This window comes from Sebastes umbrosus, chromosome 1 (genome assembly GCF_015220745.1).
Source record: "Sebastes umbrosus isolate fSebUmb1 chromosome 1, fSebUmb1.pri, whole genome shotgun sequence".
NCBI classification, from domain to species: domain Eukaryota; kingdom Metazoa; phylum Chordata; class Actinopteri; order Perciformes; family Sebastidae; genus Sebastes; species Sebastes umbrosus.
The window spans coordinates 37543552-37552201 of NC_051269.1; the positions used below are offsets into that span (position 1 = coordinate 37543552).

General features: G+C 39.3%; 1 long non-coding RNA gene across 1 annotated transcript; it reads left to right on the forward strand.

Annotated features, from left to right (window-relative positions):
• Window positions 1-5326: 5326 nt before the first annotated feature.
• On the forward strand, window positions 5327-8029 carry LOC119496728. Its single transcript, XR_005208791.1, has 3 exons — window positions 5327-5413; window positions 7215-7327; window positions 7543-8029. It is a non-coding gene; the product is annotated as an uncharacterized LOC119496728 (long non-coding RNA).
• Window positions 8030-8650: the final 621 nt, after the last annotated feature.

Below are 8650 nucleotides of genomic sequence, written 5' to 3' on the forward strand. Positions count from 1 at the left end.
CCCTTCATCTGCAAATGAAATATAGTATTGACTGAGTTATTCTTTGCATGTAAACTATCAATTAAAAATCAATACAGTGTTTTTGAGAATTGATACAGTATCACAATATTTTCGATATATTCTTACACCCCTTATTTATCCTTTACACAAACATGTGTCAGAGCAGGTGGGAAAACAGGACCGTCTTAAAGTACGCAGATGACTGTTATTGTTAGTACGCTGCAGGACAATGAGACTCAGCCACGGCCCGGTCATGGACGACATTGTAAATGACATATCTAAAACCATGCATGAAAGTCATATCTATCAAGAGTCAGCCAGTGGAATGTCTGCAAACAAAAAGAGAACTCAACTGAGCTTTGAAGCTAATTGTGAAACCGTGAGCAAAAAGGGGCACCTGTGTCTGCTTTTTTTCTAGGAAACTTGCCTATTTCCACATTGACAAAACCATGATGACCTTACTTCATTGTGCTTTTATTGAATCAATCTTTTCTTTGTCTTTAGTGTCATGGTTTAGAAACATATCTTTTAAAGAAAAGTAAATCTCTGAATCAGAGCGTTTAAGTGTTCTAGTAGGCTGATTGTTGAAGTCCCCGTACACCAGACAGTTACAGCGGATAACTGGCTCCATTTTAAATGATGATTCCCGCCCTTTGCACTGTCAATTTCAGCTTCTTCCTTCTGGACGGAGGTTTAGTGTCCCAAGGTGTAGGACAAAGTGGTCTAGAAATAGCTTTTTTTCCAGCAGCCATAATACAGACGCTATAGAAACAACGCTTGCTTATTTATTTATTCATATTTATTCATTGTATTTTACTGGTTTTAGTGATCAGTGGAGTGTTTTTATCACGTTTGTCTATTTTCTGTGTTTGTAAAACGTGTTTCACGATGGTTACCTTTTATCTTTTTACTGCAAACCAAATCTACCTGTGAGTACAAATAAAGTAACCTGAACCTGAACCCTCGTACTGACCATCACAGCTATACAGAACAGTTCACACACACAAACATGATTTTTAATCTCTTATATTTCGGTTCCAATGAAATCACCGTTTCTAAACAGCGGCCCATGACTTCAGTCGCTCTGCTGGACTTTAAATAGACTTGGAAGGGAAACCTGTGGAGCTGTTTGGAAAGACCTTCAGTTAGTGACCTACAGAATCTGTCTGTCAGGGTGGACATAGCTTCAGCTAATTTACTGTCCATCCCGTTGAGGGTCTGCTAGAGACGACCCGGGATGCAGGTGGCAGCGGGGCTCGCCCTCTGACCATAATTGCTGTTTAGACAGAGCTGCTGTCACAATGAGAGGCATTTCAGAGAGCCGCGTGGCGTCTCTTTCACAGTTTACACAGGCTCCGAGCCCTCCTATATTTCCTTTATACATACACACACATTCACACACACACACACACACAAACACTATCAGCACCTCTCGTCACCTGTCGCCCGTGGCAACTGCTCAAACACACAGAGAGAAGTGGCAGCACATGTGTTACACCATCAAATTGCAAGTTGAATTAATTCACGTGGTTGTCAAGGTGACACAGACAGAAATAATGGAAACAGATCACTCGGGGGGGGGGGGGGGGGGGGGGGGGGGGGGGGGAATATCAGCTGAAGCAGAGAGACACACGGAGCCCGTAGGAGACCTGAGGCTCAGCTCTCAAACTGTTCTGTAATCATAATTAGTCCAATAAGAGGATGTGCAAGTCTGATGATAGCTTTCTAATAAGTCATACATTATGTAGTTAGTAATAATGGCCTATAAATGGCTAATTAATCATTTGTTAAGGCTTCATCAGTAGTAAGTCATTCATAAAAACAACATTTGAGTTGTTAGATTGTGGGAAAATGTTTTTGATGGATAAACATCCTCCTCCAACATCAAGTCAAGTCAAACTTTATATATATAGCACGTTTAAAAACAACCGCAGTTGATCAAAGTGCTGAACATGTACATAATAAAAATGAATACAAAGCAAGCAACAATAAAAACAAAGCAAAAACAGTCTTATTCATGACTTTGTCTTTTCACGCCTGGACTATTGCAGTGCTGTTCCCTTTTCTGAGTCGATCCTCAGTGGCTCGGCTTCAGCAAGAGTAGAATGCTGCTGCTCGAGTTTGAACTAAGACGACACGTAGGTCCCGTATCACCCCAGTTCTTGCCTCACTTCACTGATTGACAGTTATATTCAGGATAGATTTTATTAAGATTCTTTCAATAACATTTAAGGCTCAACACGGTCTGGCCCCCAGTTATATCACTGAGTTTTTGACTCTTTGTACTCCAAGTCATAACCTAAAATACCGAAGCCGACCCTCGCTAGCTGTGCCGAGGTCAAGACTGGTGAATATTTGTGACCGGGCTTTTGCCACCAGGACCCCTCGGCTCAGGAACTCTCTGCCTGAGGACATTAGGTTTGCTAGTATGGAGAGAACCTGCCAAAAATAAATGAATAAATGTAAATATATATATAGAAATTACTCGATAAATAAATACATTTCATGAAATATAGCAAAAATTATATAAAAGATAAATGTAGCCATTAATTAATTGATAAAATGTGACATAAATTGATATTTCTGTTTTTATTTGCTTCTTTATTTATGTATCTTTGTATAAATTCCCTTATTTAATTACTCTTCTGTTTAATTTTCCCTTTTATTTATTAATGTATTTATTTTTTATTAATTTTTTAAACATATTTATTTATTTTTGCATTTGTTTTCTATTTATTTATTTATTTTTGCATTCATTTTTTAAATAGATTTTTAAATGTATGTATTTCTTTATGTATTTGTGCAGTTATTTATTTATATATTGGGCCATTTATATATTTATTCATTTATTTTTTTTAATTTGGCAGGTTCTGTCCTCCTTATAGCAGCACATTACCTGTTTTTAAATCATTGCTCAAAGCCTTTTTCAATGCCTGATTTGTAATTTTTTTTTTTTTTTGGTTAAGTTTGTCCTTATCCGATGAGAGGGCCGTACTGTCAGGGACAGAGGCTGTCGTATCCTGTACAGATTGTAAAGCCTCCTGTAGCAGATTTGTGATTTTTGACATTGGGCTATGCAAATAAAATTTACTTAACTTGTGTTGGATTATTTTCTTTTGTTCTGTTTTTACCTTTCTGCACATTATTATTTTAGTTCCTATCATTGTTTTTATCTTTGTAATTATACTTTGTATGTTATCTTTTTTGTTTTATTCTCATGTATGTTGTGAAGCACTTTGTACCCTTGTCTTCTTATTCCACTTCTTCTTCTTCTTCTTGTCACCTGCAGCCTTACATTACGGGCCACAATTGAAATAAGTCTCTGACTTTAAGGTGTCATCTTTGCCATTGCTGTAGTTGTGTGATTTAATGTCCTACTTCTCGTAGCCTAATCGAATAAACTAAACAAACTAAACCAAAATTGTGATGTAAACGTGAATGTGGGAGGTCTAAAGAATAAAAATGTTTGGGAATCCTGGTTTAAGGTGCCAACAGCTGACAGATATGAAAGCATTGTGGGTTTAAATCCAGCCAAGAGCGGCTGCCATGTGTCGTCCTTTTCTCTTCCTCCCATCATTCATGGATTTCTCCTTTTTTACCTTCAACCACTGAGGAAGAAGTTTAACCTAAATGTGTGCTCAGATTTATTAAACTGACTGGCTTGGCTCTAGTTTTTTTTCAGTGTCTTTACCAGCAGAGGGCCTCAACCTCAGTCCCACCTAAAGCCTCCACCTCAGGCCTCTGAGAGATCCTGCCAACGTTTAACAGCTAGTCGGAGCTATGTGGGGCCCCAGGATGTTGAGCAGTAAGAAGCTGGAGCAGCAGCAGGTGAAGAGAGTCCTGAGGGAGAAGCCTGCTTCACTCTCCGAGACGTAACAGAAGGATCAGCTCGGCATTCAGAGAAGTGCTACTTCCCGGCAGCGGGCCAGACACTTGGACAGCTGGCACAGAGAGTGTGCGTGTGTGTCTCAATCCTCCTCTTCTATCACGCTGCATTTAGCGCACAATACTACAGTGTGTTAGCAGTCTGTTGTCATCTCCTAATTGGCAGTATCAGAATAGTGTGAACATCAGAAGTTGGAGTCCTCTTACCTGCGGTTGATGACAGAGCAGAGGTGAAAGAAGATCTGAATGTGCAAAAACAGATTTTTGTAGAGAGGTGAGATGTTACAGGTCTTTATGTCAACTGCATGTCTGTCAGATGTGAAGCTAATTTGACCTTTAGGTGAAACTTTACTGACCAATGCTACCCTCTACTGCCACAGAGCATTAATCACAGTCACCACTTCCTCTGAAATGTGTAGATGACAACACAGTAGCTGCGTTCAGTGATGGAAGAAGTACTCAGATCATAAGTAAAAGTAGCAATACCACGGTGTAGAAATACTCTGTTAGAAGTAAAAGTTATGCATTCAAGTTAGGGCTGTCAATCGATTAAAATATGAAATTTTTAATCTGTTCAAAATGTACCTTAAAGGGAGATTTGTCAAGTATCTAATACTTTTATCAACATGGGAGTGAGCCATTTCAGTGTATGAGCCCTCTCAAAGTAGTTCCATGATGTTGGATGTTACAGACTGTGATAAATGCAAATGCAGTTCCCACTGTTCTGATTGTATAAAAAGTAAGTTTACTCAGATTTTTGCATATGGTGGTGTGTTCTTTATACTATAACAGTTTTCCTAAAATTAGATTTTAAAAATCACAATATATCACAATTAGGGCTGTCAATCGATTAAAATATTTAATTGTGATTAATCGCATGATTGTCCAAAGTTCATCGCACATTTTTTATCTGTTCAAAATGTACCTTAAAGGGAGATTTGTCAAGTATTTAATACTCTTATCAACATTGGAGTGGGCAAATATGCTGCTTTATGCAAATGTATGTATATATTTATTATTGGAAATGAATTAACAACACAAAACAATGACAAATATTGTCCAGAAACCCTCACAGGTACTGCATTTAGCATAAAAAATATGCTCAAATCATAACAAACTGCAGCTCAACAGGCAACAACAGCTGTCAGTGTGTCAGTGTGCTGACTTGACTATGACTTTCCCCCAAGTGCATGTGATTATCATAAAGTGGGCATGTCTGTAAAGGGGAGGCTCGTGGGTACCCATAGAACCCATTTTCATCCACATATCTGGAGGTCAGAGGTCAAGGGAGACTTTTGAAAATTACCATGACAGTTTTTCCTCTCTAAATTTGCACGGGGGGTTTGATGGTTGTACATCAATCTCTACAGTGAACTCTGGTGCATTGTGCCACACACTCTGCCACCTACCGGCCAGCTGGTGGAAGTGCAACACTAATTCCTTAAAACCAAGATGGCCTCCGGATGACCAGAAACCCTGAGCAGCTCAGTAATATCTCCTTTCCTTCTTCAGTAGGAGACACTAGCAGGTAAATATAATGTGGCAACATTAAGGAACAACTAAGGAGTATTACAGTTGTTAAAATGTCCAAATATTGATTCTATGTTGGGAGAAAATGACAAGTAATCATCTGTCCACTAAATTAGACATCATGCATCACTGTCCCTTTTCAAATCAGCCATGTTGACATGTCATAGCAGGTAAACACAGGTGTTATTGATCAAATTAATTATGTTTCCGTTACATTTAGTGTTTCACAGCCATTCCAGTGAGCCAGCATGCACGATACCAGGATCCTGGTCCACCTTAATGGATCACGGCCATAATTAATGTTATTATTCACACCTGTGTTTACACTGCAATGACATGTCAAAATCGCTGCTGTGAAAATGGCCTATTAATCTGTTAATATGACTGCAACATACTGAAAAAAACATGAAAATACTTCATCCGCAGTAACTTTTTTTGGGCTGTAAATCAATTTGATTTAGTTTATTAGGATGCAACTTGCAGTTTTTGTTACAAAAATAATATTTTGACAATATTTTTCTGATATTTTTGTAGAAAATATTAAAAAAAACAGCCTGGTGGAGGTGGGGAGGGGGGGGGGGGGGGGGGGGGGGGAGTCAGGAACTAGGTTCAACATTTTTGCCTTGCATTAAACAGTAGGATATTATCCTGGAGAATATGTTAAAATGTGTGAACTCACTAATTTAACAGAATTAAAAATATTATATTATTTGTTAGTTTTCACAAAATATGTGATTTTATTCATTGGTTTGTTAAATACGTAAACGCATGCTGTCCACCCAAGTGTACATGTGGAAAACTATTTATAATATGCATGTTTTTTTTTTTTAAGTAATATTTTTTCATACCTAAAGAGGAATAAAAACACTAAGGAAATAAATCCAGACTGAGGTTGTTATAATTCATGCATGAAAGGGTTAAAAAAAAAAAAAAAAAGTTTCATCGATCTTTTGATGACTCCAACTGAAGTGGAAGTTTATCATCACACACAAACCTCCAAACCTGTATGTTAAGATTTAATGTAGACTGTTGTGCAGTGTGAGATTAGATGATGAAGAACGCTCATGTTTTGGCCCTAGTTGGTTACGTAGTATTTTTTTCCTCAATGCCCAATACGTTTTTTAACATTATTTAGAAAGTTATGCGTAACTTTTTCTGAATTTAGAGGTTGTTTTTTTTATCCCAGTTGGCGATTAATTTCATAGACAACTAATCGATTAATCGTTGCAGCTCTAAAAGATGTTATCCTCGTTGAACTATACTGCTTGCTGCTTTGTCTCAGAGAAGAATTTTGACAAGTGATTATTTGAACATCCTTTTATTAGTGCTGTCAAAGTTTACGCGATAACACAAATTTGTTTTAATGCCACTAATTTCTTTCTTCTTTCTTAAGGTACCAACCATGTCATACTAGCTTGTCACGAAATAGGATAAATAACGCACCAAAATTGCGCTAAATTTTGGCGAGGAAAAATTTTGTGTTGTTAATTGATTTCCAATAATAAATATATAAATACATTTGCATAAAGCAGCATATTTGTCTACTCCCATGTTGACAAGAGTATTAGATATTTGACAAATCTCCCTTTAAGGTACATTTTGACCATGTAAAAAATGTGTGATTAATTTGCGATTAATCATGATTAACTGTGGATATTAATGCAATTAATCACGATTAAATATTTTAATCGATTGACAGCCCTACTTAATGGTACCACAGACATGGCAACACACACACATGCAGTCTCTATGATGACATGTTGTATCATTACAGTAATCCTTTGTGTCTATTGTTGCAGAGCTTCACCAGCAGAGGACGCCATCCTCCTTTATGTGACCATCATTGACATCACAGTTTGAATCTGTTCACATGTGGTCAGCTCAGTCTGAGAGGAAGCACAAAAGGAACCTTGTGAGTGAACTGCACCTTGCAAGCAGCTGGTTTTATGGCTTTAACAGAAACAAAAGAAAAGTTAGATTTTTACAAAAATAAAAGTATTTTAGCACATTATGAGTCAGCGTTGGTCTCATGTGAACCCTGATACACTCGCCTATTCACTGATAGAATCAAGATAATTCCACCTAGCATTCATTAACACGGTGTTTCTCTATGTTTCTCAATGACAGGAAGGGGCTATCTCATAGGAAGTGGAAGTAGGAGCGTCCCTCTCTCTCTCTGTCTCTCTCTCTCTCTCTCTCTCTCTCTCACACCCCCACGGTCGCCCACTCGCCTTCCCATCCTGTAGCTGTGAGCGCTGCGAGCCAGGAACACCCCCTCTCCGCAGGGCCATGGCTGCCTGCTAGTATTTTGGTAATCGTCATCCTCCCTGACCTGCTGGCCCGATCCTGGCGCCAGGAGTCTCCACGCCTCCCCTCCACCTCCCAGAGCCGACTACCCCCGACCCCACGGATAATTCGGTCCAGCTGTTGCAAGGTGCCTTGCTCGCTCCCACCCACTATACTCACACTTGCTTCTCATACAGTTTTGTCTCAGGGAGGAAAAAAAAAACCCTGGCTTTGGGCTTTTTTGGAGGCCTCTCAAGTCTTTGCATGGGGTCTCACTGGTGCATAAAATAAATCCAAGTCAATCACAGGCCTGGTTCCTGCTCTGCAACAAATCAGCACTGTGTCTGGATTTGATGTTGCAATATATAAACACACATATTCAGTGAGTAGGGAGTCTGATATTCTCTTCACGAGTGTCACTGACCTGAATGTCTCTCATTCCTCCGACCGTCCAGTCTTAATGAAGTGGAATGTGTGTCACTGTTAAACGAGAGGACAGAATTGAGGTTTGTCCCTCAGCAGAGCCATCTCCTCATTGGAGTCACATGAAGAGCATGTGCGTCCTCGATGATCAAGTGATACAGCGAGGGGGGATTGAGACTTATTGCCAAGGAATGTTTGACGAGTAAGAAAAAAAAAGGCCTTGATTTGATCATTTTCCTCCTGCGTTGAATTTGTGTAGCAGGAAGAATAGCGTTTTCTTCTTCTTTTGTATACTTGAGTGTTTTTGGCATTTGAGGGCTGTGTGTAAAATAAGGTGCCTCTCTGTCTATGGCCTAACCACAGTGGGACTTTGGACTGAGATGGAGGGGAACCCCCAAGCTTTGATCCCCACTCCGCAACCCCAGCACTGCTGAGTAACGGCCAACGACCGAGTGTGTGTGTGTCACAGAGGTTTGGATTGTTTTTTTCACGGTGGTGGCGGTGGTGGTCGTAGTGGTGCGGTTGC